The following is a 20,495-nucleotide window of genomic DNA, read 5'->3' as shown; positions in this document are numbered from 1 at the left end:
AGCACGGCCTGGAGCCTGACACCAGGCTGTGTATGGTCCTGTCAAATCTGATATAACAAGGTGCTGGTTACAGAACGGTGTCACCTCCTTCAGCACGGCCTGGAGCCTGACACCAGGCTGTGGATGGTCCTGTCAAATCTGATATAACAACGAGCTGGTTACAGAACGGTGTCGCCTCCTTCAGCACGGCCTGGAGCCTGACACCAGGCTGTGGATGGTCCTGTCAAATCTGATATAACAAGGAGCTGGTTACAGAACGGTGTCGCCTCCTTCAGCACGGCCTTGAGCCTGACACCAGGCTGTGGATGGTCCTGTCAAATCTGATACAACAAGGAGCTGGTTACAGAACGATGTCGCCTCCTTCAGCACGGCCTGGAGCCTGACACCAGGCTGTGGATGGTCCTGTCAAATCTCATACAACAAGATGCTGGTTACAGAACGGTGTCGCCTCCTTCAGCACGGCCTGGAGCCTGACACCAGGCGGTGGATGGTCCTGTCAAATCTGATACAACAAGGTGCTGGTTACAGAATAGTGTCGCCTCCTTCAGCACGGCCTGGAGCCTGACACCAGGCTGTGGATGGTCCTGTCAAATCTGATATAACAAGGTGCTGGTTACAGAACGGTGTCACCTCCTTCAGCATGGCCTGGAGCCTGACACCAGGCTGTGGATGGTCCTGTCAAATCTGATATAACAAGGAGCTGGTTACAGAACGGTGTCGCCTCCTTCAGCACGGCCTGGAGCCTGACACCAGGCTGTGGATGGTCCTGTTAAATCTGATATAACAAGGAGCTGGTTACAGAACGGTGTCACCTCCTTCAGCATGGCCTGGAGCCTGACACCAGGCTGTGGATGGTCCTGTCAAATCTGATATAACAAGGTGCTGGTTACAGAACGGTGTCACCTCCTTCAGCACGGCCTGGAGCCTGACACCAGGCTGTGGATGGTCCTGTCAAATCTGATATAACACGGAGCTGGTTACAGAACGGTGTCACATCCTTCAGAACGGCCTGGAGCCTGACACCAGGCTGTAGATGGTCCTGTCAAATCTGACATAACAAGGTGCTGGTTACAGAACGGTGTCACCTCCTTCAGCATGGCCTGGAGCCTGACACCAGTCTGTGGATGGTCCTGACAAATCTGATATAACAAGGAGCTGGTTACAGAACGGTGTCGCCTCCTTCAGTACGGCCTGGAGCCTGACACCAGGCTGTGGATGGTCCTGTCAAATCTGATACAACAAGGAGCTGGTTACAGAACGGTGTCGCCTCCTTCAGCACGGCCTGGGGCCTGACACCAGGCTGTGGATGGTCCTGTCAAATCTGATATAACAAGGAGCTGGTTACAGAACGATGTCGCCTCCTTCAGCACGGCCTGGAGCCTGACACCAGGCTGTGGATGGTCCTGTCAAATCTGATACAACAAGGAGCTGGTTACAGAACGGTGTCGCCTCCTTCAGCACGGCCTGGAGCCTGACACCAGGCTGTGGATGGTCCTGTCAAATCTGATACAACAAGGAGCTGGTTACTGAACGGTTTCGCCTCCTTCAGCACGGCCTGGAGCCTGACACCAGTCTGTGGATGGTCCTGTCAAATCTGATATAACAAGGAGCTGGTTACAGAACGGTGTCACCTCCTTCAGCACAGCCTGGAGCCTGACACCAGGCTGTGGATGGTCCTGTCAAATCTGATACAACAAGGAGCTGGTTACAGAATGGTGTCGCCTCCTTCAGCACGGCCTGGAGCCTGACACCAGGCAGTGGATGGTCCTGTCAAATCTGATACAACAAGGAGCTGGTTACAGAACGGTGTCGCCTCCTTCAGCAGGCCTGGAGCCTGACAACAGGCTGTCGATGGTCCTGTCAAATCTGATATAACAAGGAGCTGATTACAGAACGTTGTCGCCTCCTTCAGCGCGGCCTGGAGCCTGACACCAGGCTGTGGATTGTCCCGTCAAATCTGATATAACAAGGTGCTGGTTACAGAACGGAGTTGCCTCCTTCAGCAGGGCCTGGAGCCTGACACCAGGCTGCGGGTGGTCCTGTCAAATCTGATATAACAAGGAGCTGGTTACAGAACGGTGTCACCTCCTTCAGCACGGCCTGGAGCCTGACACCAGGCTGTGGATGGTCCTGACGAATCTGATATAACACGGAGCTGGTTACAGAACGGTGTCACCTCCTTCAGCACGGCCTGGAGCCTGACACCAGGCTGTGGATGGTCCTGTCAAATCTGATATAACAAGGAGCTGGTTACAGAACGGTGTCACCTCCTTCAGCACGGCCTGGAGCCTGACACCAGGCTGTGGATGGTCCTGTCAAATCTGATATAACAAGGTGCTGGTTACAGAACGGTGTCGCCTCCTTCAGCACGGCCTGGATCCTGACACCAGGCTGTGGATGGTCCTGTCAAATCTGAGATAACAAGGAGCTGGTTACAGAACGGTGTCGCCTCCTTCGGCACGGCCTGGAGCCTGACACCAGGCTGTGGATGGTCCTGTCAAATCTGATATAACAAGGAGCTGGTTACAGAACGGTGTCGCCTCCTTCAGCACGGCCTTGAGCCTGACACCAGGCTGTGGATGGTCCTGTCAAATCTGATACAACAAGGAGCTGGTTACAGAACGATGTCGCCTCCTTCAGCACGGCCTGGAGCCTGACACCAGGCTGTGGATGGTCCTGTCAAATCTGATATAACAAGGAGCTGGTTACAGAACGGTGTCGCCTCCTTCAGCACGGCCTGGAGCCTGACACCAGGCTGTGGATGGTCCTGTCAAATCTGATATAACAAGGAGCTTGTTACAGAACGGTGTCGCCTCCTTCAGCACGGCCTGGAGCCTGACACCAGGCTGTGGATGGTCCTGTCAAATCTGATATAACAAGGAGCTGGTTACAGAACGGTGTCGCCTCCTTCAGCACGGCCTGGAGCCTGACACCAGGCTCTGGATGGTCCTGTCAAATCTGATATAACAAGGAGCTGGTTACAGAACGGTGTCGCCTCCTTCAGCACGGCCTGGAGCCTGACACCAGGCTGTGGATGCTCCTGTCAAATCTGATATAACAAGGAGCTGGTTACAGAACGGTGTCGCCTCCTTCAGCATGGCCTGGAGTCTGACACCAGGCTGTGGATGGTCCTGTCATACCTGATACAACAAGGAGCTGGTTACAGAACGGTGTCGCCTCCTTCAGCACGGCCTGGAGCCTGACACCAGGCTGTGGACGGTCCTGTCAAATCTGATATAACAAGGTGCTGGTTACAGAACGGTATCCCCTCCTTCAGCGCGGCCTGGAGCCTGACACCCGGCTGTGGATGGTCCTGTCAAATCTGATATAACAAGGTGCTGGTTACAGAACGGTGTCACCTCCTTCAGCACGGCCTGGAGCCTGACACCAGGCTGTGGATGGTCCTGTCAAATCTGATACAACAAGGAGCTGGTTACAGAATGGTGTCGCCTCCTTCAGCACGGCCTGGAGCCTGACACCAGGCTGTGGATGGTCCTGTCAAATCTGAGATAACAAGGAGCTGGTTACAGAACGGTGTCGCCTCCTTCAGCACGGCCTGGAGCCTGACACCAGGCTGTGGATGGTCCTGTCAAATCTGATATAACAAGGAGCTGGTTACAAAACGGTGTCACCTCCTTCAGCACGGCCTGGAGCCTGACACCAGGCTGTGGATGGTCCTGTCAAATCTGATACAACAAGTTGCTGTTTACAGAACGGTGTCGCCTCCTTCAGCACGGCCTGGAGCCTGACACCAGGCTGTGGATGGTCCTGTCAAATCTGATATAACAAGGAGCTTGTTACAGAACGGTGTCGCCTCCTTCAGCACGGACTGGAGCCTGACACCAGGCTGTGGATGGTCCTGTCAAATCTGTTATAACAAGGAGCTGGTTACAGAACGGTGTCGCCTCCTTCAGCACGGCCTGGAGCCTGACACCAGGCTGTGGATGGTCCTGTCAAATCTGATGCAACAAGGAGCTGGTTACCGAACGGTGTCGCCTCCTTCAGCACGGCCTGGAGCCTGACACCAGGCTGTGGATGGTCCTGTGAAATCTGATACAACAAGATGCTGGTTACAGAACGGTGTCGCCTCCTTCAGCACGGCCTGGAGCCTGACACCAGGCTGTGGATGGCCCTGTCAAATCTGATATAACAAGGAGCTGGTTACAGAACGGTGTCGCCTCCTTCAGCACGGCCTGGAGCCTGACACCAGGCAGTGGACGGTCCTGTCAAATCTGATATAACAAGATGCTGGTTACAGAACGGTGTCGCCTCCTTCAGCACGGCCTGGAGCCTGACACCAGGCTGTGTATGGTCCTGTGAAATCTGATACAACAAGATGCTGGTTACAGAACGGTGTCGCCTCCTTCAGCACGGCCTGGAGCCTGACACCAGGCTGTGGATGGTCCTGTCAAATCTGATATAACAAGGAGCTGGTTACAGAACGGTGTCGCCTCCTTCAGCACGGCCTGGAGCCTGACACCAGGCTGTGGATGGTCCTGTCATATCTGATATAACAAGGAGCTGGTTACAGAACGGTGTCGCCTCCTTCAGCACGGCCTGGAGCCAAACACCAGTCTGTGGATGGTCCTGTCAAATCTGATATAACAAGGTGCTGGTTACAGAACGGTGTCGCCTCCTTCAGCACGGCCTGGATCCTGACACCAGGCTGTGGATGGTCCTGTCAAATCTGATATAACAAGGTGCTGGTTACAGAACGGTGTCGCCTCCTTCAGCACGGCCTGGAGCCTGACACCAGGCTGTGGATGGTCCTGTCAAATCTGCCAAAACACGGAGCTGGTACAGAACCGTGTCACCTCATTCAGCTCGGCCTGGAGCCTGACACCAGGCTGTGGATGGTCCAGTCGTATCTGATATAAGAAGGAGCTGGTTACAGAACTGTGTCGCCTCCTTCAGCACGGCCTGGAGCCTGACACCAGGCTGTGGATTGTCCTGTCAAATCTGATACAACAAGGAGCTGGTTACAGAACGGTGTCGCCTCCTTCAGCACGGCCTGGAGCCTGACACCAGGCTGTGGATGGTCCTGTCAAATCTGATACAACAAGGAGCTGGTTACAGAACGGTGTCACCTCCTTCAGCACGGCCTGGAGCCTGACACCAGGCTGTGGATGGTCCTGTCAAATCTGATACAACAAGCTGCTTTTACAGAACGGTGTCACCTCCTTCAGCACGGCCTGGAGCCTGACACCAGGCTGTGGATGGTCCTGTCAAATCTGATATAACAAGGAGCTGGTTACAGAACGGTGTCGCCTCCTTCAGCACGGCCTGGAGCCTGACACCAGGCTGCGGATGATCCTGTCAAATCTGATATAACAAGGAGCTGGTTACAGAACGGTGTCGCCTTCTTCAGTACGGCCTGGAGCCTGACACCAGGCTGTGGATGGTCCTGTCAAATCTGATATAACAAGGAGCTGGTTACAGAACGGTGTCGCCTCCTTCAGCACGGCCTGGAGCCTGACAGCAGGCTGCGGATGATCCTGTCAAATCTGATATAACAAGGAGCTGGTTACAGAACGGTGTCGCCTCCTTCAGCGCGGTCTGGAGCCTGACACCAGGCTGTAGATGGTCCTGTCAAATCTGATACAACACGGTGCTGGTTACAGAACGGTGTCGCCTCCTTCAGCACGGCCTGGAGCCTGACACCAGGCTGTGGATGGTCCTGTCAAATCTGATATAACACGGTTCTGGTTACAGAACGGTGTCACCTCCTTCAGCACGGCCTGGAGCCTGACACCAGGCTGTGAATGGTCCTGTCAAATCCGATATAACAAGGAGGTGGTTACAGAACGGTGTCGCCTCCTTCAGCGCGGTCTGGAGCCTGACACCAGGCTGTGGATGGTCCTGTCAAATCTGATACAACACGGTGCTGGTTACAGAACGGTGTCGCCTCCTTCAGCACGGCCTGGAGCCTGACACCAGGCTGCGGATGGTCCTGTCAAATCTGATATAACAAGGAGCTGGTTACAAAACGGTGTCGCCTCCTTCAGCGCGGCCTGGAGCCTGACACCAGGCTGTGGATGGTCCTGTCAAATCTGATATAACAAGGAGCTGGTTACAGAACGGTGTCACCCCCTTCAGTGCGGCCTGGAGCCTGACACCAGGCTGTGGATGGTCCTGTCAAATCTGATATAACAAGGAGCTGGTTACAGAATGGTGTCACCTCCTTCAGCATGGCCTGGAGCCTCACACCAGGCTGTGGATGGACCTGTCAAATCTGATATAACAAGGAGCTGGTTACAGAACGGTGTCACCTCCTTCAGCACGGCCTGGAGCCTGACACCAGGCTGTGGATGGTCCTGTCAAATCTGATACAACAAGGAGCTGGTTACAGAACGGTGTCACCTCCTTCAGCACGGCCTGGAGCCTGACACCAGGCTGTGGATGGTCCTGTCAAACCTGATATAAGAAGGAGCTGGTTACAGAACGGTGTCGCCTCCTTCAGCACGGCCTGGAGCCTGACACCAGGCTGTGGATGCTCCTGTCAAATCTGATATAACAAGGAGGTGGTTACAGAACGGTGTCGCCTCCTTCAGCATGGCCTGGAGTCTGACACCAGGCTGTGGATGGTCCTGTCATACCTGATACAACAAGGAGCTGGTTACAGAACGGTGTCGCCTCCTTCAGCACGGCCTGGAGCCTGACACCAGGCTGTGGACGGTCCTGTAAAATCTGATATAACAAGGTGCTGGTTACAGAACGGTGTCGCCTCCTTCAGCGCGGCCTGGAGCCTGACACCTGGCTGTGGATGGTCCTGTCAAATCTGATACAACAAGGAGCTGGTTACAGAACGGTGTCGCCTCCTTCAGCACGGCCTGGAGCCTGACACCAGGCTGTGGATGGGCCTGTCAAATCTGATATAACAAGGTGCTGGTTACAGAACGGTGTCGCCTCCTTCAGCACGGCCTGGAGCCTGACACCAGGCTGTGGATGGTCCTGTCAAATCTGATACAACAAGGTGCTGGTTACAGAACGGTGTCGCCTCCTTCAGCACGGCCTGGAGCCTGGCACCAGGCTGTGGATGGTCCTGTCAAATCTGATATAACAAGGAGTTTGTTACAGAACGGTGTCGCCTACTTCAGCACGGACTGGAGCCTGACACCAGGCTGTGGATGGTCCTGTCAAATCTGTTATAACAAGGAGCTCCTTACAGAACGGTGTCGCCTCCTTCAGCACGGCCTGGAGCCTGACACCAGGCTGTGGATGGTCCTGTCAAACCTGATATAACAAGGAGCTGGTTACAGAACGGTGTCGCCTCCTTCATCACTGCCTGGAGCCTGACACCAGGCTGTGGATGGTCCTGTCAAACCTGATATAACAAGGTGCTGGTTACCGAACGGTGTCGCCTCCTTCAGCACGGCCTGGGGCCTGACACCAGGCTGTGGATGGTCCTGTGAAATCTGATACAACAAGATGCTGGTTACAGAACGGTGTCGCCTCCTTCAGCGTGGCCTGGAGCCTGACACCAGGCTGTGGATGGTCCTGTCAAATCTGATATAACAAGGAGCTGGTTACAGAACGGTGTCACCCCCTTCAGTGCGGCCTGGAGCCTGACACCAGGCTGTGGATGGTCCTGTCAAATCTGATATAACAAGGAGCTGGTTACAGAATGGTGTCACCTCCTTCAGCATGGCCTGGAGCCTCACACCAGGCTGTGGATGGTCCTGTCAAATCTGATATAACAAAGTGCTGGTTACAGAACGGTGTCGCCTCCTTCAGCACTGCCTGGAGCCTGACACCAGGCTGTGGATGGTCCTGTCAAATCTGATGTAACAAGGTGCTGGTTACAGAACGGTGTCGCCTCCTTCAGCACGGCCTGGAGCCTGACACCAGGCTGTGGATGGTCCAGTCAAATCTGATATAACAAGGAGCTGGTTACAGAACGGTGTCACCTCCTTCAGCACGGCCTGGAGCCTGACACCAGGCTGTGGATGGTCCTGTCAAATCTGATACAACAAGGAGCTGGTTACAGAACGGTGTCACCTCCTTCAGCACGGCCTGGAGCCTGACACCAGGCTGTGGATGTTCCTGTCAAACCTGATATAACAAGGAGCTGGTTACAGAACGGTGTCGCCTCCTTCAGCACGGCCTGGAGCCTGACACCAGGCTGTGGATGCTCCTGTCAAATCTGATATAACAAGGAGCTGGTTACAGAACGGTGTCGCCTCCTTCAGCATGGCCTGGAGTCTGACACCAGGCTGTGGATGGTCCTGTCATACCTGATACAACAAGGAGCTGGTTACAGAACGGTGTCGCCTCCTTCAGCACGGCCTGGAGCCTGACACCAGGCTGTGGACGGTCCTGTCAAATCTGATATAACAAGGTGCTGGTTACAGAACGGTGTCGCCTCCTTCAGCGCGGCCTGGAGCCTGACACCCGGCTGTGGATGGTCCTGTCAAATCTGATATAACAAGGAGCTGGTTACAGAACGGTGTCGCCTCCTTCAGCACGGCCTGGAGCCTGACACCAGGCTGTGGATGGTCCTGTCAAATCTGATACAACAAGGAGCTGGTTACAGAACGGTGTCGCCTCCTTCAGCACGGCCTGGAGCCTGACACCAGGCTGTGGATGGGCCTGTCAAATCTGATATAACAAGGTGCTGGTTACAGAACGGTGTCGCCTCCTTCAGCACGGCCTGGAGCCTGACACCAGGCTGTGGACGGTCCTGTAAAATCTGATATAACAAGGTGCTGGTTACAGAACGGTGTCGACTCCTTCAGCGCGGCCTGGAGCCTGACACCTGGCTGTGGATGGTCCTGTCAAATCTGATACAACAAGGAGCTGGTTACAGAACGGTGTCGCCTCCTTCAGCACGGCCTGGAGCCTGACACCAGGCTGTGGATGGGCCTGTCAAATCTGATATAACAAGGTGCTGGTTACAGAACGGTGTCGCCTCCTTCAGCACGGCCTGGAGCCTGACACCAGGCTGTGGATGGTCCTGTCAAATCTGATACAACAAGGTGCTGGTTACAGAACGGTGTCGCCTCCTTCAGCACGGCCTGGAGCCTGGCACCAGGCTGTGGATGGTCCTGTCAAATCTGATATAACAAGGAGTTTGTTACAGAACGGTGTCGCCTACTTCAGCACGGACTGGAGCCTGACACCAGGCTGTGGATGGTCCTGTCAAATCTGTTATAACAAGGAGCTCCTTACAGAACGGTGTCGCCTCCTTCAGCACGGCCTGGAGCCTGACACCAGGCTGTGGATGGTCCTGTCAAACCTGATATAACAAGGAGCTGGTTACAGAACGGTGTCGCCTCCTTCATCACTGCCTGGAGCCTGACACCAGGCTGTGGATGGTCCTGTCAAACCTGATATAACAAGGTGCTGGTTACCGAACGGTGTCGCCTCCTTCAGCACGGCCTGGGGCCTGACACCAGGCTGTGGATGGTCCTGTGAAATCTGATACAACAAGATGCTGGTTACAGAACGGTGTCGCCTCCTTCAGCGTGGCCTGGAGCCTGACACCAGGCTGTGGATGGTCCTGTCAAATCTGATATAACAAGGAGCTGGTTACAGAACGGTGTCACCCCCTTCAGTGCGGCCTGGAGCCTGACACCAGGCTGTGGATGGTCCTGTCAAATCTGATATAACAAGGAGCTGGTTACAGAATGGTGTCACCTCCTTCAGCATGGCCTGGAGCCTCACACCAGGCTGTGGATGGTCCTGTCAAATCTGATATAACAAAGTGCTGGTTACAGAACGGTGTCGCCTCCTTCAGCACTGCCTGGAGCCTGACACCAGGCTGTGGATGGTCCTGTCAAATCTGATGTAACAAGGTGCTGGTTACAGAACGGTGTCGCCTCCTTCAGCACGGCCTGGAGCCTGACACCAGGCTGTGGATGGTCCTGTCAAATCTGATATAACAAGGAGCTGGTTACAGAACGGTGTCACCTCCTTCAGCACGGCCTGGAGCCTGACACCAGGCTGTGGATGGTCCTGTCAAATCTGATACAACAAGGAGCTGGTTACAGAACGGTGTCACCTCCTTCAGCACGGCCTGGAGCCTGACACCAGGCTGTGGATGGTCCTGTCAAACCTGATATAACAAGGAGCTGGTTACAGAACGGTGTCGCCTCCTTCAGCACGGCCTGGAGCCTGACACCAGGCTGTGGATGCTCCTGTCAAATCTGATATAACAAGGAGCTGGTTACAGAACGGTGTCGCCTCCTTCAGCATGGCCTGGAGTCTGACACCAGGCTGTGGATGGTCCTGTCAAATCTGATACAACACGGTGCTGGTTACAGAACGGTGTCACCTCCTTCAGCATGGCCTGGAGTCTGACACCAGGCTGTGGATGGTCCTGTCATACCTGATACAACAAGGAGCTGGTTACAGAACGGTGTCGCCTCCTTCAGCACGGCCTGGAGCCTGACACCAGGCTGTGGACGGTCCTGTCAAATCTGATATAACAAGGTGCTGGTTACAGAACGGTGTCGCCTCCTTCAGCGCGGCCTGGAGCCTGACACCCGGCTGTGGATGGTCCTGTCAAATCTGATATAACAAGGAGCTGGTTACAGAACGGTGTCGCCTCCTTCAGCACGGCCTGGAGCCTGACACCAGGCTGTGGATGGTCCTGTCAAATCTGATACAACAAGGAGCTGGTTACAGAACGGTGTCGCCTCCTTCAGCACGGCCTGGAGCCTGACACCAGGCTGTGGATGGGCCTGTCAAATCTGATATAACAAGGTGCTGGTTACAGAACGGTGTCGCCTCCTTCAGCACGGCCTGGAGCCTGACACCAGGCTGTGGACGGTCCTGTAAAATCTGATATAACAAGGTGCTGGTTACAGAACGGTGTCGCCTCCTTCAGCGCGGCCTGGAGCCTGACACCTGGCTGTGGATGGTCCTGTCAAATCTGATACAACAAGGAGCTGGTTACAGAACGGTGTCGCCTCCTTCAGCACGGCCTGGAGCCTGACACCAGGCTGTGGATGGGCCTGTCAAATCTGATATAACAAGGTGCTGGTTACAGAACGGTGTCGCCTCCTTCAGCACGGCCTGGAGCCTGACACCAGGCTGTGGATGGTCCTGTCAAATCTGATACAACAAGGTGCTGGTTACAGAACGGTGTCGCCTCCTTCAGCACGGCCTGGAGCCTGGCACCAGGCTGTGGATGGTCCTGTCAAATCTGATATAACAAGGAGTTTGTTACAGAACGGTGTCGCCTACTTCAGCACGGACTGGAGCCTGACACCAGGCTGTGGATGGTCCTGTCAAATCTGTTATAACAAGGAGCTCCTTACAGAACGGTGTCGCCTCCTTCAGCACGGCCTGGAGCCTGACACCAGGCTGTGGATGGTCCTGTCAAACCTGATATAACAAGGAGCTGGTTACAGAACGGTGTCGCCTCCTTCATCACTGCCTGGAGCCTGACACCAGGCTGTGGATGGTCCTGTCAAACCTGATATAACAAGGTGCTGGTTACCGAACGGTGTCGCCTCCTTCAGCACGGCCTGGGGCCTGACACCAGGCTGTGGATGGTCCTGTGAAATCTGATACAACAAGATGCTGGTTACAGAACGGTGTCGCCTCCTTCAGCGTGGCCTGGAGCCTGACACCAGGCTGTGGATGGTCCTGTCAAATCTGATATAACAAGGAGCTGGTTACAGAACGGTGTCACCCCCTTCAGTGCGGCCTGGAGCCTGACACCAGGCTGTGGATGGTCCTGTCAAATCTGATATAACAAGGAGCTGGTTACAGAATGGTGTCACCTCCTTCAGCATGGCCTGGAGCCTCACACCAGGCTGTGGATGGTCCTGTCAAATCTGATATAACAAAGTGCTGGTTACAGAACGGTGTCGCCTCCTTCAGCACTGCCTGGAGCCTGACACCAGGCTGTGGATGGTCCTGTCAAATCTGATGTAACAAGGTGCTGGTTACAGAACGGTGTCGCCTCCTTCAGCACGGCCTGGAGCCTGACACCAGGCTGTGGATGGTCCTGTCAAATCTGATATAACAAGGAGCTGGTTACAGAACGGTGTCACCTCCTTCAGCACGGCCTGGAGCCTGACACCAGGCTGTGGATGGTCCTGTCAAATCTGATACAACAAGGAGCTGGTTACAGAACGGTGTCACCTCCTTCAGCACGGCCTGGAGCCTGACACCAGGCTGTGGATGGTCCTGTCAAACCTGATATAACAAGGAGCTGGTTACAGAACGGTGTCGCCTCCTTCAGCACGGCCTGGAGCCTGACACCAGGCTGTGGATGCTCCTGTCAAATCTGATATAACAAGGAGCTGGTTACAGAACGGTGTCGCCTCCTTCAGCATGGCCTGGAGTCTGACACCAGGCTGTGGATGGTCCTGTCATACCTGATACAACAAGGAGCTGGTTACAGAACGGCGTCGCCTCCTTCTGCACGGCCTGGAGCCTGACACCAGGCTGTGGACGGTCCTGTCAAATCTGATATAACAAGGTGCTGGTTACAGAACGGTGTCGCCTCCTTCAGCGCGGCCTGGAGCCTGACACCCGGCTGTGGATGGTCCTGTCAAATCTGATATAACAAGGAGCTGGTTACAGAACGGTGTCGCCTCCTTCAGCACGGCCTGGAGCCTGACACCAGGCTGTGGATGGTCCTGTCAAATCTGATACAACAAGGAGCTGGTTACAGAACGGTGTCGCCTCCTTCAGCGCGGCCTGGAGCCTGACACCAGGCTGTGGATGGGCCTGTCAAATCTGATATAACAAGGTGCTGGTTACAGAACGGTGTCGCCTCCTTCAGCACGGCCTGGAGCCTGACACCAGGCTGTGGATGGTCCTGTCAAATCTGATACAACAAGGTGCTGGTTACAGAACGGTGTCGCCTCCTTCAGCACGGCCTGGAGCCTGGCACCAGGCTGTGGATGGTCCTGTCAAATCTGATATAACAAGGAGTTTGTTACAGAACGGTGTCGCCTCCTTCAGCACGGACTGGAGCCTGACACCAGGCTGTGGATGGTCCTGTCAAATCTGTTATAACAAGGAGCTCCTTACAGAACGGTGTCGCCTCCTTCAGCACGGCCTGGAGCCTGACACCAGGCTGTGGATGGTCCTATCAAATCTGATATAACCAGGAGCTGGTTACAGAACGGTGTCGCCTCCTTCATCACTGCCTGGAGCCTGACACCAGGCTGTGGATGGTCCTGTCAAACCTGATATAACAAGGTGCTGGTTACCGAACGGCGTCGCCTCCTTCAGCACGGCCTGGGGCCTGACACCAGGCTGTGGATGGTCCTGTGAAATCTGATACAACAAGATGCTGGTTACAGAACGGTGTCGCCTCCTTCAGCACGGTCTGGAGCCTGACACCAGGCTGTGGATGGTCCTGTCAAATCTGATAAAACAAGGTGCTGGTTACAGAACGGTGTCGCCTCCTTCAGCACGGCCTGGAGCCTGACACCAGGCTGTGTATGGTCCTGTGAAATCTGATACAACAAGATGCTGGTTACAAAACGGTGTCGCCTCCTTCAGCACGGCCTGGAGCGTGACACCAGGCTGTGTATGGTCCTGTGAAATCTGATACAACAAGATGCTGGTTACAGAACGTTGTCGCCTCCTTCAGCACGGCCTGGAGCCTGACACCAGGCTGTGGATGGTCCTGTCAAATCTGATATAACACGGAGCTGGTTACAGAACGGTGTCACCTCCTTCAGCACGGCCTGGAGCCTGACACCAGGCTGTGGATGGTCCTGTCAAACCTGATATAACAAAGTGCTGGTTACAGAACGGTGTCGCCTCCTTCAGCACGGCCTGGAGCCTGACACCCGGTTGTGGATGGTCCTGTCAAATCAGATATAACAAGGTGCTGGTTACAGAACGGTGTCGCCTCCTTCAGCACGGCCTGGAGCCTGACACCAGGCTGTGGATGGTCCTGTCAAATCTGATACAACAAGGTGCTGGTTACAGAACGGTGTCGCCTCCTTCAGCACAGCCTGGAGCCTGACACCAAGCTGTAGATGGTCCTGTCATATCTGATATAACAAGGAGCTGGTTACAGAACGGTGTCGCCTCCTTCAGCACGGCCTGGAGCCTGACACCAGGCTGTGGGTGGTCCTGTCAAATCTGATATAACAAGGTGCTGGTTACAGAACGGTGTCGCCTCCTTCAGCACGGCCTGGAGCCTGACACCAAGCTGTGGATGGTCCTGTCAAATCTGATATAACAAGGAGCTGGTTACAGAACGGTGTCACCTCCTTCAGCACGGCCTGGAGCCTGACACCAGGCTGTGGATGGTCCTGTCAAATCTGATATAACAAGGAGCTGGTTACAGAACGGTGTCACCTCCTACAGCATGGCCTGGAGCCTGACACCAGGCTGTGGATGGTCCTGTCAAATCTGATATAACAAGGTGCTGGTTACAGAACGGTGTCACCTCCTTCAGCACGGCCTGGAGCCTGACACCAGGCTGTGGATGGTCCTGTCAAATCTGATATAACAAGGAGCTGGTTACAGAACGGTGTCACCTCCTTCAGAACGGCCTGGAGCCTGACACCAGGCTGTAGATGGTCCTGTCAAATCTGACATAACAAGGTGCTGGTTACAGAACGGTGTCACCTCCTTCAGCACGGCCTGGAGCCTGACACCAGTCTGTGGATGGTCCTGACAAATCTGATATAACAAGGAGCTGGTTACAGAACGGTGTCGCCTCCTTCAGTACGGCCTGGAGCCTGACACCAGGCTGTGGATGGTCCTGTCAAATCTGATACAACAAGGAGCTGGTTACAGAACCGTGTCGCCTCCTTCAGCACGGCCTGGGGCCTGACACCAGGCTGTGGATGGTCCTGTCAAATCTGATATAACAAGGAGCTGGTTACAGAACGATGTCGCCTCCTTCAGCACGGCCTGGAGCCTGACACCAGGCTGTGGATGGTCCTGTCAAATCTGATATAACAAGGTGCTGGTTTGGATTTCGGCGGCAGCGGTGCGCAGGGGCCTTCTGGGAGGTGAGTAGTGAGTTTAAAACCACTTACCTTTACAGGAGCAGCCCTTTGGATTTCGGCGGCAGCGGTGCGCAGGGGCCTTCTGGGAGGTGAGTAGTGAGTTTAAAACCACTTACCTTTACAGGAGCAGCCCTTTGGATTTAGGCGGCAGCGGTGCGCAGGGGCCTTCTGGGAGGTGAGTAGTGTGTTTAAAAACCTTACCTTTACAGGAGCAGCCCTTTGGATTTCGGCGGCAGCGGTGCGCAGGGGCCTTCTGGGAGGTGAGTAGTGAGTTTAAAACCACTTACCTTTACAGGAGCAGCCCTTTGGATTTCGGCGGCAGCGGTGCGCAGGGGCCTTCTGGGAGGTGAGTAGTGAGTTTAAAACCACTTACCTTTACAGGAGCAGCCCTTTGGATTTCGGCGGCAGCGGTGCGCAGGGGCCTTCTGGGAGGTGAGTAGTGTGTTTAAAAACCTTACCTTTACAGGAGCAGCCCTTTGGATTTCGGCGGGAACCGGAAGTTCGACCTCTGGCAAGTTTCCCCCCCCCCCCCCAACCAATAAATTCTGGTGGAGAGGAAACCCGAGACACTGCACGTGTAGTGTCTCCCACCCACCCTCCTCCTCTAACCTAATAATAAGACCCATTGGTGTAAGGTAAGTGCCATATTATAGTATTATTACTAGCATTGTGCAGGTCAAGGATTGGAGGTGGAGGAGCAGTCTCTGTCAGCGAGAGAACCTGAAAACATCTCAGAAGGTAAGCAAGTGATTTTTACTTTTATACCTTTTTTTCAAATTGTGTGTGTCGGGGGGAAACTGAAGTGACATCACAGAAAAGCTGTGACCTGAGTGGCTGGTTGGGATTCTAACCTAAATTTTTTTGAGTATTTGGGAACTAATTAAACATAATAACTTAATTATAATTTAGAGGATATCTAAGCCAGAGATCGGAGAATATTATAGTTAGCTATCGCATTTCTATTAGAAATCTAGTGCTAGGAAACAGATAGTTGACAGTAACTTTGTAATTTAAAAAAAAAAAGTATTTAAAAAAGAAAAGACAAATTTTAATTTTAATTAATTGACGCAATGTCAGTTAGAGGGGTGCTGTGCTCTGACTGTGAGATGTGGCAGGTCCGGGAGGCTTCCAGCGTCCCGGATGGCTTCATCTGCAGAAAGTGCACCCAACTGCAGCTCCTCACAGACCGCATGGTTCGGTTGGAGCAGCAATTGGATGCACTTAGGAGCATGCAGGTGGCGGGAAGCGTCATAGATCGCAGTTATGTAAGTGTGGTCACACCCAAGGTGCAGGCAGAGAAATGGGTGACCACCAGAAAGGGCAGGCAGTCAGTGCAGGAATCCCCTGTGGTTGTCCCCCTCTCGAACAGATATACCCCTTTGGATACTGTCGGGGGGGGATAGCCTATCAGGGGAAAACAGCAGCAGCCAGAGCAGTGGCACCACGGCTGGCTCTGATGTTCAGAAGGGAGGGTCAAAGCGCAGAAGAGTAATAGTTATAGGGGATTCTATAGTCAGGGGCACAGATAGGCGCTTCTGTGGACGTGAAAGAGACTCCAGGATGGTATGTTGCCTCCCTGGTGCCAGGGTCCAGGATGTCTCCGAACGGGTAGAGGGAATCCTGAAGGGGGAGGGCAAACAGGCAGAGGTCGTTGTACATATTGGTACTAACGACATAGGCAGGAAGGGGCATGAGGTCCTGCAGCAGGAGTTCAGGGAGCTAGGCAGAAAGTTAAAAGACAGGACCTCGAGGGTTGTAATCTCGGGATTACTCCCTGTGCCGCGTGCCAGTGAGGCTAGAAATAGGAAGATAGAGCAGACAAACACGTGGCTAAACAGCTGGTGTAGGAGGGAGGGTTTCTGTTATCTGGACCACTGGGAGCTCTTCCGGGGCAGGTGTGACCTGTATAAGATGGACGGGTTGCATCTAAACCGGAGAGGCATAAATATCCTGGCCGCGAGATTTGCTAGTGTCACACGGGAGGGTTTAAACTAGTATGGCAGGGGGGTGGGCACGGGAGCAATAGGTCAGAAGGTGAGAGCATTGAGGGAGAACTAGGGAATAGGGACAGTGTGGCTCTGAGGCAGAGCAGACGGGGAGAAGTTGCTGAACACAGCGGGTCTGGTGGCCTGAAGTGCATATGTTTTAATGCAAGGAGCATTACGGGTAAGGCAGATGAACTTAGAGCTTGGATTACTACTTGGAACTATGATGTTGTTGCCATTACAGAGACCTGGTTGAGGGAAGGGCAGGATTGGCAGCTAAACGTTCCAGGATTTAGATGTTTCAGGCGGGATAGAGGGGGATGTAAAAGGGGAGGTGGAGTTGCGCTACTTGTTCAGGAGAGTATCACAGCTATACAGCGAGAGGACACCTCAGAGGGTAGTGAGGCTATATGGGTAGAGATCAGGAATAAGAAGGGTGCAGTCACAATGTTGGGGGTATACTACAGGCCTCCCAACAGCCAGCGGGAGATAGAGGAGCAGATAGGTAGACAGATTTTGGAAAAGAGTAAAAACAACAGGGTTGTGGTGATGGGAGACTTCAACTTCCCCAATATTGACTAGGACTCACTTAGTGCCAGGGGCTTAGACGGGGCAGAGTTTGTAAGGAGCATCCAGGAGGGCTTCTTAAAACAATATGTAAACAGTCCAACTAGGGAAAGGGCGGTACTGGACCTGGTATTGGGGAATGAGCCCGGCCAGGTGGTAGATGTTTCAGTAGGGGAGCATTTCGGTAACAGTGACCACAATTCAGTAAGTTTTAAAGTACTGGTGGACAAGGATAAGAGTGGTCCGAGGATGAATGTGCTAAATTGGGGGAAGGCTAATTATAACAATATTAGGCGGGAACTGAAGAACATAGATTGGGGGCGGATGTTTGAGGGCAAATCAACATCTGACATGTGGGAGGCTTTCAAGTGTCAGTTGAAAGGAATACAGGACAGGCATGTTCCTGTGAGGAAGAAAGATAAATACGGCAATTTTCGGGAACCTTGGATGACGAGTGATATTGTAGGCCTCGTCAAAAAGAAAAAGGAGGCATTTGTCAGGGCTAAAAGGCTGGGAACAGATGAAGCCTGTGTGGCATATAAGGAAAGTAGGAAGGAACTTAAGCAAGGAGTCAGGAGGGCTAGAAGGGGTCATGAAAAGTCATTGGCAAATAGGGTTAAGGAAAATCCCAAGGCTTTTTACACTTACATAAAAAGTAAGAGGGTAGCCAGGGAAAGGGTTGGCCCACTGAAGGATAGGCAAGGGAATCTATGTGTGGAGCCAGAGGAAATGGGCGAGGTACTAAATGAATACTTTGCATCAGTATTCACCAAAGAGAAGGAATTGGTAGATGTTGAGTCTGGAGAAGGGGGTGTAGATAGCCTGGGTCACATTGTGATCCAAAAAGACGAGGTGTTGGGTGTCTTAAAAAATATTAAGGTAGATAAGTCCCCAGGGCCGGATGGGATCTACCCCAGAATACTGAAGGAGGCTGGAGAGGAAATTGCTGAGGCCTTGACAGAAATCTTTGGATCCTCGCTGTCTTCAGGGGATGTCCCGGAGGACTGGAGAATAGCCAATGTTGTTCCTCTGTTTAAGAAGGTGGCAGGGATAATCCCGGGAACTACAGGCCGGTGAGCCTTACTTCAGTGGTAGGGAAATTACTGGAGAGAATTCTTCGAGACAGGATCTACTCCCATTTGGAAGCAAATGGACGTATTAGTGAGAGGCAGCACGGTTTTGTGAAGGGGAGGTCGTGTCTCACTAACTTGATAGAGTTTTTCGAGGAGGTCACTAAGATGATTGATGCAGGTAGGGCAGTAGATGTTGTCTATATGGACTTCAGTAAGGCCTTTGACAAGGTCCCTCATTGTAGACTAGTACAAAAGGTGAAGTCACACGGGATCAGGGGTGAACTGGCAAGGTGGATACAGAACTGGCTAGGCCATAGAAGGCAGAGGGTAGCAATGGAGGGATGCTTTTCTAATTGGAGGGCTGTGACCAGTGGTGTTCCACAGGGATCAGTGCTGGGACCTTTGCTCTTTGTAGTATATATAAATGATTTGGAGGAAAATGTAACTGGTCTGATTAGTAAGTTTGCAGACGACACAAATGTTGGTGGAATTGCGGATAGCGATGAGGACTCTCTGAGGATACAGCAGGATTTAGATTGTCTGGAGACTTGGGCGGAGAGATGGCAGATGGAGTTTAACCTGGACAAATGTGAGGTAATGCATTTTGGAAGGGCTAATGCAGGTAGGGAATATACAGTGAATGGTAGAACCCTCAAGAGTATTGAAAGTCAAAGAGATCTAGGAGTACAGGTCCACAGATCACTGAAAGGGGATACACAGGAGGAGAAGGTAGTCAAGAAGGCATACGGCATGCTTGCCTTCATTGGCCGGGGCATTGAGTATAAGAATTGGCAAGTCATGTTGCAGCTGTATAGAACCTTAGTTAGGCCACACTTGGAGTATAGTGTTCAATTCTGGTCGCCACACTACCAGAAGGATGTGGAGGCTTTAGAGAGGGTGCAGAAGAGATTTACCAGAATGTTGCCTGGTATGGAGGGCATAAGCTATGAGGAGCGATTGAATAAACTCGGTTTGTTCTCACTGGAACGAAGGAGGTTGAGGGGCGACCTGATAGAGGTATACAAAATTATGAGGGGCATAGACAGAGTGGATAGTCAGAGGCTTTTCCCCAGGGTAGAGGGGTCAATTACTAGGGGGCATAGGTTTAAGGTGAGAGGGGCAAAGTTTAGAGTAGATGTACGAGGCAAGTTTTTTACGCAGAGGGTAGTGGGTGCCTGGAACTCACTACCGGAGGAGGTAGTGGAGGCAGGGACGATAGGGACATTTAAGGGGCATCTTGTAAATATATGAATAGGATGGGAATAGAAGGATACGGACCCAGGAAGTGTAGAAGATTGTAGTTTAGTCGGGCAGTATGGTCGGCACGGGCTTGGAGGGCCGAAGGGGCTGTTCCTGTGCTGTACATTTCTTTGTTCTTTGTTCTTTATAACAAGGAGCTGGTTACAGAACGGTGTCGCCTCCTTCAGCACGGCCTGGAGCCTGACACCAGGCTGTGGATGGTCCTGTCAAATCTGATACAACAAGGAGCTGGTTACTGAACGGTTTCGCCTCCTTCAGCACGGCCTGGAGCCTGACACCAGTCTGTGGATGGTCCTGTCAAATCTGATATAACAAGGAGCTGGTTACAGAACGGTGTCACCTCCTTCAGCACAGCCTGGAGCCTGACACCAGGCTGTGGATGGTCCTGTCAAATATGATACAACAAGGAGCTGGTTACAGAACGGTGTCGCCTCCTTCAGCACGGCCTGGAGCCTGACACCAGGCTGTGGATGGTCATGTCAAATCTGATACAACAAGGAGCTGGTTACAGAACGGTGTCGCCTCCTTCAGCAGGCCTGGAGCCTGACACCAGGCTGTGGATGGTCCTGTCAAATCTGATATAACAAGGAGCTGATTACAGAACGTTGTCGCCTCCTTCAGCGCGGCCTGGAGCCTGACACCAGGCTGTGGATTGTCCCGTCAAATCTGATATA

Source organism: Scyliorhinus torazame, chromosome 23, assembly GCF_047496885.1.
Source record: "Scyliorhinus torazame isolate Kashiwa2021f chromosome 23, sScyTor2.1, whole genome shotgun sequence".
Taxonomy (NCBI): Eukaryota; Metazoa; Chordata; class Chondrichthyes; order Carcharhiniformes; family Scyliorhinidae; genus Scyliorhinus; species Scyliorhinus torazame.
This window is presented reverse-complemented; position numbering follows the sequence as displayed.